Here is a 24,172-nt window from a genome sequence, read left to right as displayed (position 1 = left end):
CCAAGCTCTCCTTTCTCCTCCAAGCCTGACTTCTCCCAGCTTCTCTACTCAGTACTGACTTCTCCTTTCTTTTCATGCTGAATTGGGTTCCTCTCTGTACCTCTCTTCTGGCCACCTAGCTATAGAATGTCTTCTCCAGCTCTGGTTCATGCCTTTTTGCCAAGCTCCATAAGATGGGGAGGTTTATCTCAGGCTTCTGGGTGTCCCAAAGGAGATACCCCCTAAATACTTGTGGAAATGAAAACACAATAACAACGGCTTCCTTAACAGGAATATCAAAAACAACTTCAAGCAGGAATCATTTGTGTTTCTGCTTAATGTGTTAATTTCCTGTAGTTAACATGGAAATAATAGTCTGAAATGACAAGTTAAATAGAATAGTGATGTTAGGAAGTTTTGTTATTTGAGTAAAATATTATTATAACATTAGTGGCAGTCTACAACAGAGTTCAGTTGAGACTTCCTTCCTAACACAGTTTTTCATTGCTCAAAATTGTTCCAAAGCATTCTGGATTTTTTTCCTCCTTCAATCAATGTTGGGAGAAATAAGATTAAAGGTAATATCTACAGCCATTTTGAAGACATTTGAGTAAGCGGTAAGAGGGAGATGGGAGATGTTCCATTTCTCCAGGGATAAAGTGGGTGTGTGAGTGTGAGTGTGTAAGCGTGTGTGAGTGTGTGAGCGTGTCTATGTGTGTGTGAGTGTGTGTGTGAGTGTGTGTGAGAGTATGGGTGTGTGAGTATGTGTGAGTGTGTGTGTGTGTGTGTGTGAGTGTCAACTACTCCAAAAAAAAAAGGAACTTCACATGAGGCTGATCATCAATGCGGCCTGATTCTTCCCTGAGTTTAAAGAGACAAGATTTGCAAAAGACAAACAGGGATGTCTTCTGGAGAGTCTTAAGCAATAACAACTTAGATGCCCAGAGGGTTAGATGGCAAGGCTGCCAGATGCGAGACGTGGGGTGTCTGTCAAGCCAGACAAAGAACAAGGAAACAGACTGTTGAGAAAGGAAGATCTCTTCCCAAGAAAGAAATTCAAGTAACATCTAACATTGTGGTGAGCTCCCCAGGGACAGGAGAGACACTCTCTGCTTCTCCAAACTCCTTCTGAAAAACACTAAGAGGAATCAGAGGTGGGGAGAGCTGCATTTCACCCGCTTGCCCCATTAGTCATCCACCTGCCCACATACATGGGTTTGCCTAAAAAAATTACAATTTGTTCTGTAATTAAGTAATTAAAAGCATATGGTACAGAATTTAAGCAATAGGGATTATATATGTCTATATTTGTGTGTGTGTGTAAATATTTCTACTTCTGACTCTGAATCCCCTATTAGTCCACCCCACCCCCAGAGGCAATTACTGTTATAATTTGTACATCTGCCTCCCAGGGAGATTCTATGCATATACAAGCATGTGTGGTTTTGACATAAATGGCAGCACACTCTACCACGCTGTCCAGCATCTTGCTTTTTCCCTTTGGAGTTGGCCTGTGAACAAGGTTAGGTGGTCCAGGCTGACTGCAACGCTCCCTGCAAAACACCAAGCCAAATAACATGCATAGTCTCCCACTTTGGGGGTTCTGGTTCTCCGAGACCCGCACTTCCACACCGTACGTGCACATCAAGAGGGGATGAATATCTCCGGTCTTGAAAGGTGGTACTTCCTCTCTTTTAGGGCAAGCACTTCTCAGGTATACGGCAATGTGGACATGGTCTGAGGGAAACCTCAGCCTTCTCTCTAGGACTACAACGTTCCCGATAAACAGCAAAGGGAAGAGAGAAAGGAAGAGGTGGCTGCGGCCAGCCTCGTGAGTGAAAGCTGCCTTCCCACAAATGGCTAGACCTGCTCTGTTCCATCAGTCTTCAATGCAGCGCCCACTAGGAACCCAGCCTTGTAGCAGGAGCCGAGGATACACAAATGGATCTTGCCTTTGAAGGAAACAGAGGCAGCGCCCCCAGAACCCAGAATCAACATTAATTCCAGAAAGAATTCCCCGAACCTGGACCAGATAGGGTCAGCCCCCTCACTCCCACCCCACCCAGCATCACACCAGCGGGAACCCAGTGAGGGCTGGCACTGGCTTGTCTCCTGCTGCTGCCACTGCCACTCCAAAAAGACTGTCATTAAAGCTTTGTCCCTGACTTTCTGATTTACATGTACAAATAATCGCTGTCAGGGGCACAAGCCCCAGAGAGCAATAATAGATTCTGGTGGTAGCAGATGCAGATGCAGGAAATAAAAACAAAAATGAAACACACCAGTCTGGCAGAACTCACTGCTGAGAGACGACCTAAGCCGGGGAGAAAGGCCTGCTGGGGAGGCGGACGGGAGAGGGGTTATCAGATGAAGTATGATTGGTGGGTCTTCTGCACAAGCTAACCTAGGATTTTAAAAAATTGTGGTAACATGTCCATGACATAAAATATGCCATTTTAACCATTAAATGTACAATTCAGTGCCATAATTACATTCAGACTATTATGCAACCATCACCACTATCTCTTCTCAAAATGTTTCCATCACCCCAAACAGAAACTCTGCACCATTTAAATCAGTAATTCCCCATCTCTACCTCCTCTCAGCCCTTAGTAACCTTAATCTACATTCTCCTCTATGAATTTGTCTACTCTAGATATTTCATATAAGTGGAGTCATACAGTATTTGTCCTTTTTTGTCTGTTCTCTTCCACTTAACACAAGTTTTTAAGGTTCATCCATGCTGTAGCATATTTCAAAACTCTCTTCCTTTTGATGGTTGAGTAATATTCCGCTGTATGGATATACCTCATTTCCTTTACCCATTCATCAGTTGATAAGTACTTGAGGTGTTTTTGCCTTTTGGCTACCATGAATAATGATGCTATGAATATGAGTGTACAAATATCTGTTTGTGTCCCTAGTTTTGATTCTTTGGGGATTATATGTAGGAGTGAAATTGCTGGCTCAAATGGTAATTCTATGTTTCAATCTGGAGGAACCACTAAGCTGTTTGGCACAGTGGCTAGCCTAAGATTTAAGAAGATGACTCAATCTGTGCTCTAGAAGACAGAGTTCTGTGCACTTTTGTCCTGGGAGCTCACATAGCACACTCGGGCCTGCCTGCTCAGCCTGGACTGGAAAGAAGGTGATGAGTCCAGAGCTGAGGAGCATTAGAATAAAGTCTAGTGGGACTGGCTCTCCATACCACTCCCCATGGTACCCAGCCAGCTGCTGAGAGAAGGACCATTGTATACCTGCAGCATGGGGAGCACTGATTCTTAGGGTCTACTCATCTGCCTCCAACTTTACATGCAAGGAAAGTGAGGCCCAGAGAGCGATGACAATTGATTGAAGTCTTTTGACCCTGTCCCCTATTCTTTCTGCAGGACCAGCCTGCCAGATCTGGGTCTGGGAAAAATGGGGCAGCTCAGGGCAAGAAGTGGGAAGAGACCCCCTTTGTGCTCTGCCTCTACCATTGCCATGACATGGTATCGGGGTGTAGTCTTGCGTCTGTCTCGGCTCCCTCTGCCGGAAACACCCTTCTCCCATCAGCTTCTCCTGGTTAACTCCTACTCATCCTTCTAGGGTCAGCTCAGGTGTCATATCTGCATCCCCCATATGACACCCTGCTCTGTCTCCTCAGTGGAGGTGGGTGCCCTCCTCTGGCTCCCACAGAACCTCAGGCATCCACTGTCAAGGCTGTTACCACAGGCATCTTGTTATGTTTAAGTTACTGACCCATTTCTCCCCCACACTGTGAGCATCCTGAGGGCAGAGAATGAGCATTTTATCTCTATTCCTGACACTAGGACAAGGCCCAGGACCTAGTGTTTGTTGAATGAATGTATGACTGAGACTAAAGAATGAATGAACAGCACGCTCCTCATTACCATGCTGCATAATGAATGTTTACTGATTGACCGAATGAGCAAGTGAATGGTGTCCCATGGCCTGAATCAAGCTTGTGGAGTAGACTCTTGGATCACGGTCGAGCCCTCACTCACTCACCCATTTATTCATTCCCTTATTATAGTCACTACTGTGTCTGATCTAGAAGGTACTCTGATTCAGATGCAAAAAAACCCTCAGTCTCTGTCTTCAGGAAGCCCACAGAAGAGTAGAGGGAGACAGAAGTAAACAAAAAGTGTGCTTCAAGCCACTCCATTTCCCCAAAGCACACAGAACTTGCATCACATCAAAAACCTGACCAAGGCCGGCTCCACTCCACCAGTTGCTGGGCAGAGCTGGCTTTGGGAGGGGCGGCCAATTAGCATGCTGCAACACCTGTCGGCGGCTGCTCCAAGGATCCAGGGGCTGGAGAATTAACAACCGGGAGGATCTGGAGCTCCCAGAACCCAGTCCAGCTCACATCAGAGACCTCATTCCCCTTTAGGGATTCATTCACTCAGCCCAGCTGGTTAATTTTTCATCAGGAGGTGGGGGTGGGGCCGGGAAGGAGCTCTGATCCTCCACTCTTTCATGCTGGGGTGGGAGTGAATACAACATCCTATCCATTTTATTTTTTTTTTAGATGAAATAGAAACAGATTGTGGTTGCCAGGAATGACCCAGCCCTCAAGGGCTGGTGCTGCTACTGTGGGCTGATTAACAGTTATTGGGCAAAGGATGAAGCCTCCAGGCTGCACGGGCCTCCGGTGAAGGTGCTTACACAGTTAATGAGCACCGAGTGACACGCCAGTGGTGAGCAGCAATTTTTTTTTTAGAACGGTGATTTAAGGCGCTAGTCTTCTGTCCCACCTTTATCTCCTTTTCCATCAGGTCCTGGCTGGGCTATACCCCTGCTCTGGCCTGGGTAACATTTGGTTTTTCATTTGTTTGTTTTTAGGAGCAATCTCTTCCTCCACAGAGACTCCAGCTGCAACTCCAGGGGCAACTGTTTGGTCAAATCTGAGCCAGAGCCTGAAAGCTCAGGGATGAGAGTGAAGTCTCTGTTTGCTCACCCAAAAAACTGGAAAGGGAAGAATAAGAAAATGACCTGATATATAAATAAGGCTAGAGGTAGCAAAGTGCATCCATGATCTCGCTTGATCCACATTCAAAGCATTTACTGAATACCTTCTAGATGCCCAAAATTCAAAATGACCTCAGAAGATTCGTGGAGTAGACACTGTCATTCCCATTTTGGAGAAAACTGAAGGACAACATTGCATTGTCTGCCCGGATCACTGGTGGAGGTGGGAAGAGAGCAGTATCCTACTATAGCACGTGGCATGGAGTCAGTCATGAGGGGAGGCTCATCTCCTTCTCCCCATTTTGTGTCTCATTCCACTGTGGAGTCTCCCACCTGGGAGCTAAGAGATTTCCCCTGGTCAACAGGGCCCCAGTCTGCTATGGGTTCTGCTTGGAAGCTGAGGATTTCCTGCCACTGCCCATCCTCTGGAGATCTCTACACTGCAGCAGCTAGGAGAGACTGTCTCAGGCCAATGAAATGGTAAAAGGCACCTGCTATGTGCTTTGCACTGTGCTATGTTGTCATGTGTTATGTGCAAGACACATAAGACATGGTCCCCTTTCTCAAGAAGAAGGCAATTTTACCATGGAGACGGAATCTACACAAATGAATCTGATAGAGTGTGTGTGTTTCACAACAAATATCAGTGCTTCTCCATCTGAGAAATACGTACAAAGCACCTGCGGATCTCACTAAAATGCAGATTCAGATTCAGGGGGTCTGGGTTGAGTGGAGACATGCTAAGGCATTTCTCACAATCTTTCTGATGATATGGGTCCCACTGGTCCTCAGGCCACACTTGGAGTAGCAAGGCTGGGGATGGTGCACAACGTGAGAAGCCAGAGTCGCTGCGGTGGTCAGCAGTGCTTCCTACAGGAGACGCGCCTCTGCCAGTTCCAAGGAGGGGAAGGCTTCAAATTGGCAAGGAAAATTGAGAAGGCAGACATAAAAGGGTGACTAAGATGTTTAATTGGCACTTTGCAGGGCCGATGGGCCATGAGGACTCGAAAGAATGTGTGGGAGAATGAGCTGTAGCTGGGAGCTGGAGACAGGGTCTTCAGTTCTGACTGTGTGACCTCGGGTTCACCACGGCCTCAATCAGGAAGCATTTGTGATGGAGAAGAGTTCAGTGGTTCTCAACCTGGGCAGCACATCAGAACATCTGGGAGGCTTTTAAAAGAAAGCGCCTGGACCCCTTCCCAAGCGATTTTTATGTAGTGATCTCGGGTAGGCTCAGGCCCAGGTAGTTTTCAAAAGCTCCTCAGTGATTCTCATGTGCAGCCTGGGTTGAGAACCCTCACATGGTGCAAGCTCTAAGGCCCCTCCTAATTTCCTCATCTTTTCATTTGGACAGAAAGGTCCAGGACTCCCGGCTTCTGTTCCCGGGCATGTGGCCTGGAGCAAAAAAACAGTCTCAGAGAACTCCTAAGAAAAGCTTCAGCACAATGCCAGAAATCTGAGCGTTTCTCCGGTGGAGGCCAGGTGGAGGGGCTGTCCTGCCCATCTGGTTCCCATTAATACCAGAGCATGTTTCACATCCCTGGCAGGTACTTGGAGCTGGGAGCAACTCTCTGCCCCCTGGGTGGCCCTCAGCAGGGGCCTTTCAAGCCAAGCCCTGCTGACAGGCTGCAGGGCTCTGTGGGGCCCCCCTGGCTTCCAAGTCGCTTGCCCCCACTTGGGGATAGAATCTCTGGACAAATTAGAAACCAAAGAAGGCAGACGCAGAAGCCTGGCCTCTCTTTCATTAGCAGTCTGTCACAAAGCGTGAAGGGCTTCCATAAATTCTGCAGCTCAGCAGCTGCCGAGGAGACCTGGGAGGAAGAAGATTCGTTTGTTCCCCAGAAGACTGAGTCTTCAGGAATTTCCAGCCCCTTTCCTCCCCCACCCACTCAGCCGGGAACTAGCCCAACACCATGTGTTGCTCCAGGGTCTGCCTGTAGCCTGAGCTTTGGAAGGAGCTGGGAGGGAGTGACTGCCCCAGCTAAAGACGGAAGAGGAAATGGTGAGGCCCTAGACACCCCTTCCTCCCCGCCACATGGGACAGAGAGTCAGGCTCTGTTTCCAGAAGGGCCTTAGAGCATTTGGCTGCTAGCACACCCTTTCCCCAGGCTGCAGCCGCTGTGGCTCTGTGAAGGGGCTTGGTCTTTGCCGTGAGTTTCCCAGAGTTGCTAAGTCAGGCTAGTGGAGCTGGGGTTCACCTGAATCCTCCCCAAAGTGTTGCTACTTTTCTTTCCAATGGCTACCTTCTAAACAGCACTGTGTTGTGGTTCAGCCAGCGCTCTGGGGTCAGACAGCTCTAGAGCTGAGCCTCAGTTCTACCACTTACCAGCTACACAACCCTAAGCAAGCTGAGGAACCTCTTTGTGCCTCAGTTGCCTCATCTACAAAATGGGGATAATAAAATATGTACCTGATGAGGATTAATGTCGTCAGACTGTCAACAGCAAATGCCTGAGAAAGAGAAAGGTCAGAGACAAAGAGGGCCTCCTCAGCAGGGAAATTCACAGGCCTCAGAGACCTCAGAAGCTGGAGGATCAAGTGAGCTGCAGGATCTCACGTGCAGCACATGTTTTCTGGGTGAAAGGATCAGCAACGCTTTCCCTCTTGAGAAGGCCAAGAAGAACCTAAGGCAATACACTGCCTGCGCACTCACAACATACGCTGTTCTTCCCTGCACGTTCTGACCAAGTCAGACCTGGGAGACTCTGGCCAAACGGCAGTGCCAGGCCCTGAAACAAGAAGAGGCCAAGGTCCACAGCTGCAGATGTCCCTCCCAGTCAGAACCCAAGCCCAGATTCACAAGGAACTTTGGGGCAAGGGAGGAAGAACAGGCTGCAAAGCACTGCTCTGTCCATTGCTCCACCCAGCCCAGCAGGCTACACAGCTGGGGGCCAGCAGGCTACACCAGGCCTGGCAGTGGGGAGGAGGGCTCATCACCCCTTCTCCCTGCAACCTCAGTGGGTGGCGAAGGGGTGGCATAGAGCCAAGGGAGTGGACAGAGGTTGCACTGTGCCCACATCAGGCACAATAGGCTTACGTAGGCTAGCAAAACTTACTTTGAAGAAATCAGGCAAAAATCCATTTTTACCCCAAATTCACTTTGTCGGAGAGGAAGTGTTTATGTTCCAAAAGGATTCTTTTCTCTACAATATTATTTACCATGGGATTTTTCAGTGAGAGCTTCCTAATACCTTTAGGATATGATTCGATTTTTTAAACCTTTGTTGACATGCAAGTTTTCAGGAATTCAAATTTGTGAAGCCCTCTTATTTCCTTTAGTTACGATTGTGCCGTTTTTAGGCTACCTGTGAGCCTCCATGCCCTGGCCCCAGATCTGTTTTTTTTTCCCATTCCTTCCTTCCCGTGCATCCACAAGTACCTCCATCATGAACGGAGTGTGCACTCTGTGTTCTGCCCTGAGCTGGGGCCTTTCTTACGGTCCTTCAGGCAGCCTCACACTGCCCCATCTCTCACTTACGCTCTACGCACCAGGACCCGTAGTATGCTGGTAAATATTTAACAGCTGACTTTCTGGAATAATATTCCCACCATGGCCAGTTTCAAGCTACCGATGTGAAGTTTCTGAATGTGAAGGGGGAAGAGATGCAAAGCAGCACACCATCGCCCAGGATTTCCACCCTCAAGGTCATGGATGGTAGTGAAGTGCTTAGGAAGCTGTGAGCTTGGAGTATTTATTACCTGTGTTTTTAATAGAATTTATTTAATGCAAATTTGTGTAATTTAATGTTAATAATGGCTATGTTTAACCATTGGCTTGCAAAATTTCTGAAAATTTAACAATCAGCTCTTGCAAGCTGGTACCAGCCGGCTGCAGCACACTACTGCCTAGAATCTAGCTGCAGTCACCTCTACCACTGTCGTTACTGCATTTACTCACAGTTAATAGGAATGATAGGAAGCTCAGCATTTTAAATGCAGCTTTCAGTTAAGCCTCACAGCAAATCTAGAGGTTAGGCCATTTATTATCCCCATTTTACAGATGAAGATACAGCTGAGGCTACCCTGAAGCTTGAGAGAAGTTAAATGATGTATAGCCCGATATTAGATCAAATCTAAACTCTTCAACTTAACTGTCAAGACTCTATGAACTGGGTCTTCTCTATTTATTCTATTTCATGTCTAATACCCTTCAATATCCTTATTCTCAATGAAGCTTCAGCAGAGAACTGGGAATCTGGGGTGTGTTTTCTCAACATTCCTTCTCAGTTTAGCACCAGAGCCCTTTTCAAAGCAGCAGACCATGTGTAGGAGCACCAGCCTGAGATCTGGTTCAGGCTCTGTCTCTGCGATATTGGACAGATCACCCCCCTAGCCTTGAGTTCTCAGCTAAAGGATAAGAAGAGCAAGTCTCCATGGCTTGATTGCTTTAGGCGCCACGATGCTATGGGACAGCATTTCTGCCTAATGGCCCACAGAAAGGGCCAGGGAAGCCCAGATCCCCTTCTCTGCTATGTGGCAACTTGCTCCCAGATGGGGCTCTTTCTGCTGCTCTCAAGGTAGAACAAAGCCTCCGACCCAATCAGTCCCCAAGAAAGCAGAAGCTTATTAGGTATCCAAAAAGGTGGATCAAGAGGTGCCCCCATAGAAGCCAGGGAACCTCAGTAGGGAAACAGCCAGAAATCAAGAATGGTTTAGGAAAGGCTGCTCAGAGCTGGGGGTGGAGGACAGAAAGGGGCCCCAATGACCTCCAGAAGTCCCTAGTGTCCTCTCTGAGGAGGCTGGTCTTGTGGGTTTCCTAAGCTAAATTGATTCCAGGCCTGGAATTCATCATTCCCTTCATAATACAAATAATCACCAAATGCGCTCAAGCACTCGGTAGCCTGGATATTCACTCTAGCAATTCTCCGTGTGGACGGTGATTAGACCATCATTATCTTAATGCTTCTTAATTTATCTTTCTGATTAGCAACTTACCATTTTATTTGCAAAAAATAGCCTTCTGCTGGGTGGAAGCCAGCCGAGCACAGCAGCTGTCATTTTCTCTGTACTAAATCAGGCCAGGCTTAAGTTGGTTCTCTGGCGATGCTATTTCTTGTGTCTTGGCGCTAACACGCACCACAGTCTGTCCTGGTTGTTGTTGTGGAGTAAAGGCGCACCCCTGAGGAGCAGCGGGCTGAGAGGTCACCTCTACCTTGGCAAAGGGTCCAGGATAAGACACTCTCAGGGAAGGGCTCCCAGAGGCAGAGCCCTCCTACTGCCCTAATGGGACAGCCCATGGGGGTACTTGCTGCAGAGACTAGGAGGGAAGTCAGTGGTGTATGAACCATAATAAGAGATGATGGCTGCTACAAAGCTCTTGCCATGTGCCAGGCATTACATGAAGCACTTGAGATCCACTATCTCATTAATTCTCAAAACAACCCTTCAGGTGTGTTCGATTACTATTTCCATCTACAGATGGAGAGACCAAGGCTAGAGAGGTTACATCATTTGCCTGAGGTTCTACAGCTTGTAAGTGGCACAGCTAATTTTGAGCCACATCTTAGTGACTCTCGGAACCAATGATCTTAACTGCTATGTTATATCACTTTCCCAAGCGAAGTAGGCCCGGTGTGAGATGAGACATTTTAGAGCAAACACTGTCAGAGTGACTGTTGAATAGTATTATAATACTTGACTCATTTCCCACTTTCGGAAATACCTCTAATTAGCAAGCACCTTTCTATCCTGGACACAAACATGGTTGCCTTCTTCCCCACTCCCCACCACCTGAAGGAATGAGTTCCCCTCTTTCAAATTGTCCCTATCTTGTCTTGGGTCAAAAGTTTTCTTTTTAACTGACACTTCTTTTCTTCCACTTCCAATCCAGAACAAATCACGCTGCTCTCTGATTTCTCCTTCCTTCCAAACATCTTTATTTATTGCATCCTGAAAACACACAGGCCATGGCCCTGGCACATCTCCACCCTGCCACTGTCCCTAAGAGGTCCATCACTGTTTATTCCACTTGGATGTTCAAACCCTATGCGTCATATATTTCAATTGTTTCTGCCTCTTCCAGAGAGCAGTATACCTAGATATCGAAGTACAGGAGAGGAGGAGGAGGCTTCAACTTGGCTCCTAAATTCTCCAGAGAAGGTCTCAGGTAGAGGGAACACACTGAAGGGGCTGGTGGCTGCAATGTTTGTCTTGACCCCAATCTCCATTCTTGAGGTGTCAGCTGCTTACCCATTCATTTCCCTGGTTAATAGTTACGCCTTCACTAAGCCCTATCTGTGAGAATCTTGTCTGTGCTATCTGGTGATAGGCCTTAGCTGCAGGTGGCTATATGGCATTTATTTATTTTTATTTATTTATTTATTTATTTATTGAGATGGAGTCTCCTTCTGTTGCCCAGGCTGGAGTACAGTGGTGTGATTTCAGCTCATGGCAACCTCAGCCTCCCGGGCTCAAGCGATTCTCCTGCCTCAGCCTCGCAAGTAGCTGGGATTATAGGCACATGCCACCACACCCAGCTAATTTTTGTATTTTTAGTAGAGATGGGGTTTTGCCCTGTTGCCCTGGCTGGTCTTGAATTCCTGACCTCAAGTGATCCACCCGCCTCAGCACCCCAAAGTGCTGGGATTACAGGCATGGGCCAGCGTGCCCGGCTGGCTATGTGAAATTTAAATGTAAAATTCATTCCTTCAGCTGTACGCATTTTAAGTGTTCAATTGCTACATGTGAATAGTGACTAGCAAATTGGCCAGCACAGACATAGAACAATTCCATCATTGCAAAACGTTTTACCGGACAGCACTAGTCTAAATTTGGTCCTCTACACCCACTTGGAAGCTTTGGTAAACAAAGCCGGATACCTATAAAGCTCAAATGTCATGGATCTTGGTCAAATATTTCCCTCATTGGATGACAGAGACCAGTGCTTTTCAACGTGTGGTCCCTGTACCAGCAGCATCACCTGGGAGCATGTTCGAAATGGAAATTCCAAGGCTCCATTTCAGACCTGTTGAATCAGAAACCCCAGAGGGAGGGCCCAGCAATCTGTGCTTTAACAAGCCCTCCAGGTGACTCAGATGCCTGCCACCCACTGGTCTCGATATAATCATGACACCACAGATTGAGAGACTAGGACGTGCCAGTCCTGGTGGTGAACACTTTATGAGTATTATCTCATTTAAACCTGTCAACGACACTGTGAGATAAACAGAATATTCACATTTTACAGCCAGGAACTAAGATTCTTAGTAGGAAGTAACCAACCCAAGGCCATGCAGCTAAAAATTGGCAGAGGTCAGTTTCAAACCCAATTTTGTTTAACTCCAAAGCTTATGCACTAACACTGCCTGGCTTGGAGCTGACAGACAGCTTTTCTTTGCCAAGTGTCTTCTGAAGGTACTTGGGAGATCTTATCTGACAAGCTGAGCAGTGGCACCCCAGAGAAGAAAAGCGGCACGGCTAAAGCCCTGCTCAGTGACAGACACCACAACAGCACTGGCAAGGCAGCAGCTGCACCTTGTCCTAAAAGGGAAATAAGCCGGATTTGAGTAACTCGAATGTCAGCCCTCTCCACTTGGAATGATGGTCTTTTCCTAGGTCTTTCCAGTTTGGCTAGGCACTTGGGGATCTTCTTTTAAGGGTTCATGTGAGTTCAGAGGGCTGAGTTGATCTAAAAATAAAAGTCTTCCCTGGATAACGGTAGATTTGCTTTTCTTAAGAGTTCAAGAAAACCTCCAGTGATTGTATTAGGGGATTAGAGCTAGAAATTGCTGTTCCTTCTTTAAGCTCTGTGGTTGTCCCCCGGCTGGCAAGCAGGATTTTACAAGAAAGGAAACACATGGTTTGTTTTGTATAAAAGTCATGTTTCTGAAATACAGTATTCAGCAAACATCAACTGAGCACCTACGTTATCCGGCTACATTCTCTCAGGTCATTTCATTCAATCTTCAGAAGAACCCTGTAGGACCTCTTATTTAAGACAGTAGCTATTATTATCCCCACTTGATAAATGAGGAAAGAGAGGCAATCAAGGGGTAAGTGGCAGCCAGAATTCAAATCCAGGCCTGCCTATCATGCAAGTTCCTCCCTCTTTGCTGCACCACACAAGCCCACCTTGTCTAGCACTGGGATAAATTAAGAGAAGAGCCTGGAGTCTGGGGATCTGAGGACAGAAAGGGAAAGACATTTCATTTGATGGCAGGTCAGCCACCAGGAAGGCATTGAAGGAACATTTCTAAGAGTATTTGTGTTAGCTGGGCCTGCTCTACACATGGCCATATCACACATATACGTTCCAGGAGTCCAATCTCTTTCCTCCTGCGGTGGCTGAGCTGGTGCTGGCCACCAGCTCTTGCAGGCCCAGAGGGGAGGCATGGCCCTAGCAAGTGGCCTGAGCTCCAGACAAAGCTGAGCCTCATGAAACCCTGACATGAGAGCTGTCAGCCCTGCCCAGCAAATTCTGGATTGTCTTTGGAGTGTGATCCACCTTTGGTTCCAGAGAAGCTGTCCATCTGGTGCCCAGGAAGCCAGCACGGTCACTCAGGTCACCAGTTTCCTGTTTCCCCATATATCTGAACCCTCCACCTGGACACCCTCAGACTCTTGGCCTCCTGGAAAGCAGGCAGAACGAGGGGGTGACTGGGAAGGGGGCAGACATACTCCTTATACACCTCAGCCACAGATGTCCATCACCCTGGCACCGTGACAGCCAGAGCCCTGCCACGCCTGTGCCATTGCTGGGCAGGCTGGGCAGACCATGCAGGGCCCTGTGAATGTATGAAACTAGAGCCTCTTTCTTGGGGTAACTTCACGCCGGGTATTGATGGAGAGCACTGAACAGTAACATGCATCGCCCCTCACCCTGCCTGTGACACTCACAAAGGAACCCACGCCAGGCTGCCCACTTTCACTCAAATCCGGTAAGGGTTTCCTGGAGATATTCCAGTTCCTCTCACAGGAAACGCTAGAGAAGACCTCCGCATTCTCTTTCTGAGTTAGACTGGCTGTGTTCATCCTTCCCTGACAGTTTGGATTCTCAAGTCCAGTGGAGAACCCCTGAGTGCCAGAGATGAACTTTTTAGAGAAGGTGCAGCCTCTCCTTGCCCCTGGGCAGATGACCAGGGCTCCCACCTCCCCCAGCCTACACTTCCCATTCAAGGTCCCCAACACTGTTCCCCAGATGCACACAGGTTGAGAGGGGTGGTTATAAGCTGAGCTTCAAGAAGCCCCATGAGTCTGGGTGCAGGTTCAGGCTGTCACGAGGTGCATATCAAAGCCGGAGTTTAAAAACTGTACTGGGAATAGTGCAATTATCTCGCTTCACCACATTTCTCAGCCCCGACTGAGGTTTAATTAAAGCCAAGTAAAAACAGAGTCGCCATTTCAGATATCACCCCACTGCATGCTGTTTGAAAAAAAAAAAAAGGAAAAAAAATCCTTTATCGGGGACTTAAAATTTTTTCTGTGGGTATCTTCCAGCTCAGTTGGATATTATTTCTTCGTAACAGTTCCTTTAAAGGAAAAAAATATATATTAATATCTATGTATAAAATGAGTTAATCCTCCATAATCTCCTTGAGTTGTACCTAAAACACAGTTTCTTGCAGGTGACCTTTTCAGAAGAGGCTGTTGCTATGGCAACCGCATTGTTTGATTTAGTCAAGAGAAAAATGCTGCATGGAAATGTATTTAATTTTGCTTAATTTGATGCTGTATTTAACACTTGCGCAGGCTGAAAGGAGAGAAGGGCTGAAAGGAGAGAAGGGCTGAAAGGCAGGAGCCAGCTCACTGGGGCTACGTTCACTGGCATCCTATTCTGGGTGGCAAAAGGTGCCCCCAGATACCACCATAGACTGGGTGCCTGGCTGTTGGCCTAGGAGTTGGGGCCAGGACTCCCCTGCGTTCCGCTTCTGAGGTGCTCTGTAGGAAGAGGCCTGGAAGGGCCCACCAGATGCCCCTCAGATGCTGGGAGCACGGGGCAGACACTGCAAGTTGAATGGCAAGGTGAGGCACACCAGCCACAGCTTCAGACCGGGAGTTCACAGCCGGGGTAAAGCTCTCACTCTGCTGCTGCCATAGCCTCATTTTCCTCATCTGACATGTGAGGCCAGTGAATTAAAACACTTCTCGGGTCTCCTTTATTAGCTTGTGAGTCTCCAGATCCAGTCTGATGTTCCCCACTAGGTTTTGAGCTTCATGGAAGCAGGGCTGAGTGCAGGGTAGATACTCGGTAAATGATTCGATCATTCGGTCAGACAGAAGCCCCTCCAGGAGATACCACAGCCCATTTCTGAGAGGTCCAGGCACAACCTTGCTCACTGCACTTCACAGGCCATGGCACCTACATGTTGCCACACAGGCATGCCCACAAGCACAGAGGAGATGTGAAAACCAGATGAGCCAGGGCACTTGACCAAGGTGCCACAGGGATGACAGGGATGGAATCTAAGCTCTCTGGTTTCCAATAGTCCCGCCAAGCCAGGCACATGGCCCTGTTGGGGGCAAACATGGTGACCACGAGGAGAGAATAGGTACAGCCAGACCATAGTGGTCTCCCGGCTCAGCCAGGCTGGGAAAATGGACATCCGCCAGCCTCCTGTGCCTCCACCCAGCCTTAGGCCGGCAGCGTCCACAAACTCTATGCCTGCCTCTGTTCTGAATAAATTCTAATCCCACTCATTGGCGTGATGACCTTGGACAAGTTATGTGACCTCTCTGGGCCTCAGTTTCTTCATCTGAAAAATAAGAGCTAGCGAGGGATATCTAAATGCCTTTCTTACTTTGACATTCCCTGTGATATGATTCTCACCTGCCATTACTGGATGCCAACAGCCAAACACCTCCGGGGTGGGCTGTGTCCACCACTCCGATATTCACTCATCAATTGTACTAATCCAGCAAGTCGGCCCCCTCCCTCGGTCTTCAACTGAAGGCACCACATCTCCGTCGCAAGCCGAGACCCAGCCATCCCAAGGTCCTCAGTCCCAGACTGCTGTGCCCTCCAGGACCACGCTCATCAGACTTCCCATTCGCCTGAGCTGTCATCGGGAGTCTGAGGGTCCTAGCTGATGCACTGCTGGGTAGACACTGAGCGCCAGGCTGCTCCCACTGCCTTTGGCCATGCCCTCTGGAGATCCCAGTCTCTCTGACTGGCTCCTTCACTTTCTTGCTTTAAGGGAAACCCAGACTTCTCCACAAGGACCTGTTTCCTCAGAAGCCCTTTCTGTTGGGGACAGTTTTGTCTCTTATGTCTCATATACTTCAGAAGTGGGAGATGGGTGTGTCTTCCCTGCTTCCCACTACAGTTTTTTTTTTTTTTTTTTTTTTTTTTTTTTAGACAGGGTCTTACTCTGTCACCCAAGTGGGCATGCAGTGGTGCAATCACAGCTCACTGCAGCCTCCACCTCCTGGACTCAAGTGATCCTCCCACCTCAGCCTCCTGAGTAGCTGAGACTATAGGCATGGGCCACCATACCTGGCTAATTTTTTTTTGTATTTTTGTAGAGATGGGGTTTTGCCATGTTGCCCAGGCTGGTCTCAAATTTCTGAGCTCAAGCGATCCTCCCACCTCAGCCTCCAAAAGTGTTGTGATTATAGGCATGAGCAACTACACCCAGCTAGTTTCCTTAAAAAAAAAATTGCACTGATACATAATAGCTGTATATTTGATACATAATAGCTGTATATTTGATACATAATAGCTGTATATTTGCATTGATACATAATAGCTGTATATCCATCACCTCAAACATTTATCTTTCCTTTCTGTTGGGAACGCTGTAATTCTTCTCTCCTAGCTATTTTGAAATTTACAATAATTTATTGTTAACTATAATTTCCCTACTGTACTATCGAACACTAGAACTTATTCCTTCTATCTAATTGTATTTTTATACAAAATATGGAATGCTTCATGAATTTGCGTGTCATCCTTGTGCAGGGCCATGCTAATCTTCTCTGTGTCACTCCCGTTTTGGTCTGTTTGCTGCTGAAGCGAGCACCCCACTGCAGCTTCTAAACCATCTCTCTTTCTTCTTTCAAAAACCCAAGCTCACTTACTTGAAGCACCTGTCATCAGACCTCATGCCTCCTCCTACGTATGAAATGCTGTCAGTCTACCAACCTCCTGGACATTCCCCCTCATTCATGGATGACTTTAGCACTCGGGTCGCTGACCCCTTCTCCGTTATTATTTCTGCCAGCATCATTGGAGACTCCAAAAATCCATGAAGATGACCTGTCTGATACTCTGGCCTCTAGCTGGCTGTCCTTCCTAGCTTCAATGAGCCTTTATTATTATTGTTTTTTCTTCCCACTGTGATTGGCATCCCATGAGCTTTTGCTCTGCTCACGTGGCCATTTCCTAGACTTCGGCACACCACTAACTGAATCACCCACGAAATGTACATTGCCAACTTCCCACTTTCTGACCATTGCCACCCGAGCTTACTCTGACACCCCTACTTACTCCAGCAATTCTCCAATCCTACTTCATTAAAAACATTTTTTTATGATCTGTTTCCATCACTCCCTGCATGTGTTCACTTCCCTCTTTGCCCCGCTCTGATTCCACCATCCAACACTTCCGCTACTGCCAAGCTGATCACCTGGGCTTCTTGCAGCTCTCCTTGCGTTGTCTTGGTCTAGCAGAATTCCTGCCCTGGTATCCTACCCACTTATTCTGCCTGCACCAGAGCAGCTGGACATTACTGGAGAAAAATGATACAAATTTCCTGACTAGACTCGCTTCAAACATGACCACAAATCTCACTCAACACTGTCAGAAAAAACTACCACATGTCCCTAGAAAATTCAATTTCCCAGTCTCTGGGGAAACCTCATACTTCCTTCTCTCCCCAGGTCTCCAACACTCCCTCCCCATCCCATTCTCAGTTGATGACCTTGCAGTATATTTCATACAGAAAACAGATTTCTATAAGACGAAATCTTCCCATCAACAAGCCCTTTATTGTGTCTGTCTCAGATCTAAAATACTCAGGCCATGCTATCCTGCAATTACCATAGAAAAAGAGTCCTGGCTCCCATCCAAGGTCAATACCTTCACTGGGCTCTGAACCCATTCTCCCGTGCCATTTCAAGGACTTTTCTCCCGCTTTAACTGGATCACTTCCACTGGCATATAAACAGACCTCCATATCATCCTCCTTTAAATAAACTCTCCCTTGACCCAAGTCCCTCCTCCATTTTCCACCTCTTTTGGAGCTCCCCTTCACAGTAAATCTATTCAAAGGAGTCATCTATACTCACTGTCACTCTTTCCCATCTTCCATTCTCTCCTCAACCTGCCCCAATCAGGCTTTATTACCCACCGCTCCACTGATGACTAATTACCAAGATTACTAAGGACCATATCTTGCCAAAGTAAATGGTCAATTCTTTGTCCTCATTTTGACTTCCCAGCAGCATTTGGCACAGCAGGTCAATTGCTGATCTCAAAAAACTTTCTCCTCCAGGCCCTGACACTTCACTCCTCTGGTTTTTCCCGTACTTTGCAAGCACTCCTTCTCAGCCTCCTCTGTTGGCATTTCCTAAAAATACTGGAGCATCTCCTTCACTCTCCCTTTCTGTATCCTTTCTGTCTCCCTGTGTGATCTTTTCCCATTGCTTTAAGGACCTTCTTACACACGCAGGTCTCTCACATCCCCATCTCCAGCTGAACCTCTTTTCAGACAACCAGACATCTGCATTCAACTGTCTACTTAACACCTCTACTTCAGTGTCTCAAAGGCATCCTGAGCTTGGCATATTCAAAACAGATCTCTTAACTTCTCCCCTCAGATCCTACACCCCCTTCTGCCAAGCCTCCTCCATCTAAGTAAAACTCTCCATTTAGGTGCCAAAAATCTAGAAATCAGTCTTGGTTCCTTTCTTTACTCAACTACATTCAATCCATCAAGAAGTCCTCAACCACCTGAATCCCACAGCTCTGCTCCATCTCCACTGCCATGGCCAAGACTAAGCCAACAAAGCCTCCACCAGCCCCTTTTACTCCCTCAGCAACCTGAGTGGTCTTTCTAAAACACACTCAGCTCTCCTCTCATTCTCCCTGTTACAGTCCTCATGGCTTATCCAAGACAGGTAAGACCCAAATGCCTTTATGTGGCCTCCTAAGACCCTCTTTGCCTCCCTGACCTCCTTTCTCTTCATCCTCCCTCTTGTCTACTCATTCCCCAGGCACACTGGCTCAGGTCCACCCCAGAGACTTGGCTTTTGCTTTTCCTTCTGCTTGAGATGCTCTCCCTCCCATCTACCCATGGCTGTCACTTTCTCAACCATCAGATTCAGTACAAATATCCCATCCTTAGAGAGCCTTCCCCAACACCCAGACCAGACACTCTCCCACCAGAGCCTGCTTTACCTTCTCCTCAGCATTCGTCAGGACCTAATGTTTTCTTATTTCCATGGTTGCTTCCTTGTTTATTCACTCTCCTCCTCCCTACTTAGAATATGAAATCCTTGATGGCAGGGACCCTTGTCTTGTTCAGCACTATTCTCTGAACCTACAGTAAAGCCTTGTACACAGTAGGCATCTAGCATTTGTTGACTGCCTGCCTGAAGGAAGCGATTTATGGCTAGATGTGCTGTCTTATCTCTGCGCCCCGAGACTGGGCCTGCTGCCACACTAGGCTCATAATCAGCACATAATAGAAGCACATGGATGTGTAGCATCTTGGAGTTGGGTGTTATCCTAGCGCCCCTAATCTGACTTTCCACCTACAGCAGGAGCTCCCATTTATTCCAACATTCCTCACAGGTGGTCATTCAGCCTTCTAAGGTCCTAGAATATTTTATGAGGAAGCTTAGCAACTAAGAGAGTAGACAAAGGCCATGGCATAGCGTCCTGGCCTGGGCCTGCTCCAGCCCCCAGCCTCAGGTCAAGTCCTCCTAGCTGCAGCCGACATGTTCCATCCCCATGTGTTCCTTATTCGCGCATCCTTGCCTGCCCTCTTGGCACTATGGTTGCTGCACAGTTTGCTCTCTAGTTTATAAAAGGTGAAAAACAAAACAAAACAAAACAAAACAAAAGGCCATGGTTTCATGAGTTGCTGTCTGAGACGAGCTGGCAGGGCTCCTCTGCACAGGGCTGGCACCACAGAGGCAATGGATTCATATATAGGGACTCCGTTCTGTGCTCTGCAGAGGGAACACAACCCCTCAGGGAGCTGGGATGTGGGGCTCGACATCCCTTACCCTTTAGCCTCATCGTGTCTTTCCCTGAGACCATAAAGTTCTGAAAGTATATGTGGTGCAGTGGTCAGGAGTGTGGACCCCCTGCAGCATTCAGGCCTGGGTGACATCTAGGTTATGTGACCACGGGCAAGTTACTCTACTGCTCTGAGGCATAAGAGTAGGATAGTAATAAGCCTTAGCTCAAAGCATTGGTATAAAAGTAAATGAGAGAATAAATGCAAAGTGCTTAGCACAGCTTTAGACACAGAATACACACTAAGTAATAAATATGAGGTCCTCCAACTCTAACCTGTGGTTCCAGAGCCAGTGTGATGCTACCTTCACCACTGTTGGCAGGAAGCTATGTTTTTGGCCCCAGCCTGGCCTCGTTCACAATATCCAAGAAGATTCTTATTCTGCTGGTTCCTGCTCACATGACCATCCGTGTCCATGTGCCTCGGAAGATAAGCTTCCTAAGGCGGTTAGCACAGCTCAATAGTAGTCAAATATGTATCCAAGTCTTTGTCAATTACAGTAAAAGCAAAACACAGAACAAAACAAAACGAAAACTATAGAATGTTAGAGCTAAAAGATCCCCCTGACGTGATCTAGTCAAACTTTCTCATTTTGCCAATAAGGAAACTGTACTCACAAACATGGGGTATTGCCCAAGGTCACACCATGGCAGCTGGGTCTGGAACCCAGGCCTCCTAACTCCTAGGAAGGCAAAGTGCCCAGACCTACCCTCACTTCCAACTTCCCTTCACTGCAGAAAAATACCATAGAACTCACAAGACCACAAGGCATTTTCCCCCAAGAAGTCTCTCCATCCAGCCCAAAGTTGAGAACTTTTTTCTTGGCACTGCTTTCCTCACCCCATAGGGAGGTGGGTGGCAGAGGGATCTCCAGGACAGAAGACAAGCCAGAGCCCTCGCTCTGACCCGCCTCCTCCTGCCCCTCGGTCCACCTTCTCTCCTTCTCCTATCTGCCCATCCTCCTTTTGCATTCTCCCCTTTTCTTGTTTTGCTGCCTGCCTTTTCAGCTGTTTGCTCAGAAGCTGGGCTCTGTTTGCTGAGCCTTCATTCATTTTCATATAACCTGGGATATTTTCAGCTGCTCCTCTGGGTTCTTAGGAGAATTTCAAGTGGCGAGAAGCACAGTGGACTGCAAAGGTAAACACCCATCCCTGAACTCTGAGCCTGCCTGGGGAGTGTGCTCATTTACAGGCTGCCTTCCTGACCAGCACAGCCATTCTCTCCGGGCCTGACAAGCAGCTTCTCACCCTGGACTGGGCGGGCTTTTAGGCAGGCAGACTGCAAGTTTTCTTCAACCCAAGACTGGTGCAGGAAGCTGGCTGCTTAAGCTCTTGAGTGATGGGCAGTGACAGTAGGGGCTTTGGCTGCCTCCCTTTGCAGGCCGTTCTCCCTACGCTTCAGCCAGACCTGACAGTCAGTGCTCAACGCTGCTTCTGTCACTGTCTGAAACAAGGTATGGTGAGGCAGGGGGAGAAGTCAATTCTCTCACTTCTGGAAAACAGCTTCAAAAAAGCACTGATTCATTGCTACTCCTCTCCTGTTCACACCAGGACCTGCGCTGAAGGCACTGGGAGTCCATGGGAAAAATAAAGAAGGGGAAACCCCACAAAGAAGGAGGCTGTTCCTCTTGGAGGAAGTGGGGGAGCTGTCCCTGTGCCCTCTTTACTCAACAAGATCAAAGCGTAAAGAACACCTCTTTAATCCTTACTCCAGGTGCTGGGTAGAACAAGGCCCAAATCCTCCATGTTATGGAGGGAGAAGGGGAGAGAGGGCACGGAAGGAAACGGAAAGTCAAAGGAACACAGGATACAAAATCAAGATCTGAGCTTGGGCCCCAGTTGTCCCATATTAATCATGTGACCTTAACAAGTCAAACCTTCTGCATCTCTTCCTCTCAATTGTAAAACTGGGACAAGAGTATTCATCTCAGGGTTGATGTGAGCATTAAATGAGATAATATGTGTGCCTATGCTTAGCAATTGGTAAAGGGCTTCACAAATGCCATTTATCATGATTCATCGAGAGCCAGACATTCCACCAGTGAATCAATTACCTAAGGATTCAGGATCAGTCATGCTGAGACAGACTTATGGAAAAACACCTGGAGAGCTTTCCTCACACCCCCACTGCCCTTCGCAGCCAGGAGCACTGTCATCACCAGCTCTAGTTCCCATTTGAAACACTCTTCCCTCCAAGCCTCCACGTAATTTGTATCAAATGATGTAGGAGAGTAGGCATGAGGCCAGGGCTATTGGATATTTGTCAGGTTTAATAAAAGGCATCGAGTGGCTCTGGGATTATAGTGTTCTGTGATTTGTCACTGTAGCGTTGAGAGGTCTATGGCCCTGCCACTGCAGGCACAGGGCATTAGGAAAGCAAGGGCAGGTTTTATTAACGGAGCCAAGGGACTCGATGATGCATCTGTCACAGGGGGCGGGCAAAGGTGGCTTCTGGCTCATCAATGGCTCCAAATGGAGTCACATCATTTCTGGGTACCATGGGCTGAGCAGAGCCAGGAAAAACATCTGGGTTATGAGCTGGAGCAAGGCCCAAGGAGGAGGTGCTCCTTACGGACCTTGGGGGGTTTTTTTTTTTTCTTGACAAAGTCATCAATTTGCTACTCTCCTTCCCTCAACTCTGCTATTTTCATGACAGGACACACATTGAAGGTCTAGACAGAACTGAAATCAGTGTCTTCTGGAACACAGGAACTGAGACTCCTCTGAAAACCAAGTGAGCAGAGTGCTCTGAGATACAGTGCCAGCATGGCACATACTGAATGAACAAATGAAGATAGGAGTGGGGCTGAGAGCTGACCCAAATACACACTCTGCCTTGGGATGGAGGTAGGGAAGAAACCCTGGTGCAAATTATGGGAGAAGGTCTATTCAAGAAAGGAGAGCATGGAACACTGTATTCAGGGAGCATTCAGCAACGGAGATGTCCAGAAAGAGATTATGAGTGTCTTGTCAGATTGACACGGTGTACAAATGGAAATTTGGTATTACTAAGATGAAGGCCCATTTTCTAAAAGCAGAGCAAAATGGCAAAGCTGGACTTGTAGTAAAGTTTGAAAACTAACTCAGAGCTCCTTCAATCCTTCCTGAGAAGGAAGGCCAGAGTATATACTAGAGTCTGGGTAGAATTCTGTCCCGTGGCTATCCCAGCAGAGAGGACGGGATGGTGGGACAGGGAACTGTGAAATCATTCAAACACCTTCCCTTCAAATCCACAGACAGGATCATCAGCCCCCATGAAAGACAAAGAAGTCGAGTCACAGGGGTTCGTCCTGCAGAACTTCTTGTGTCACCCCCCAAGGCAGCTAAGGTTTAGCATCTTTGGTCCCAGCCAATCAAGAGCCTCTGAGATGTCTGAAAACTCCTCCCATAGGCCTTTCAAGTCAGACAGATCTCCACCTCCTGAATCAGCCCATGCCTGATACAGGCCCTGGTCTAGGAGCCTGAGTCAGGGGAGAAGAGCAGGGTGCTGGTGATGATTTCCAAGTTTCCTCCTGCCATCCTATCCTGGGAAACATGAAATGCAGAGTGCATCAGAGCCTCTCTGGGAAGGTGGGCTGGGTCCTGGGTGCCAATTGTTTAAATTTTCTCCTCAGTGGAATTACAGGCTGAGGAGTCCACACTGGCTTTCCAAACAAAGAGTGGCAAATTGCTAACTACAAAATCAATTTTTTTTTAGTGCATTAGCTGTCCCCTCATTATTCTCCACCCCATGAAAGAATTAATGAGAGCCTGAGCCACAAGTGAATGAGGGCTTTTTAGCTTGGGAACACACACTGAATGGCGCCAGGCGTGGGACAATTACGGAAGATATTCAATAGGGGGAAAGGCTGACAAATGCCACATGAAAGCTGAAATTCAAACCTCCAACGCTTCAGCCCCAAGTCTGGGCCCTTGAGATGACACACAGAGGCAGGATCAGCAGTGCAAGACACCATGTCATGGCAGGACCTGCAGTCTCCCGAAAGAGCCATTCACCCACCTGCAGAGGGAAGACCACACCGGGAGTCCAGGAGAAAG

General features: G+C 47.7%; 1 protein-coding gene and 1 non-coding gene across 6 annotated transcripts in view; both read right to left on the bottom strand.

Annotated features, from left to right (window-relative positions):
• Positions 1-24,172, bottom strand: part of PKNOX2 (PBX/knotted 1 homeobox 2) — a 290,540-nt gene that overhangs the window by 138,452 nt on the left and 127,916 nt on the right. The gene's annotated exons all lie outside the window — the stretch shown is intronic.
• On the bottom strand, positions 16,805-16,906 carry LOC129479912 (U6 spliceosomal RNA). The gene has a single exon (XR_008656841.1). It is a non-coding gene; the product is annotated as a U6 spliceosomal RNA (small nuclear RNA).

This window comes from Symphalangus syndactylus, chromosome 3 (assembly GCF_028878055.3).
Source record: "Symphalangus syndactylus isolate Jambi chromosome 3, NHGRI_mSymSyn1-v2.1_pri, whole genome shotgun sequence".
In the NCBI taxonomy this organism is placed as follows: Eukaryota; Metazoa; Chordata; class Mammalia; order Primates; family Hylobatidae; genus Symphalangus; species Symphalangus syndactylus.
The sequence above is the reverse complement of the archived record's forward strand: the minus strand, read 5'-3'. Positions and strand labels throughout refer to the sequence as shown.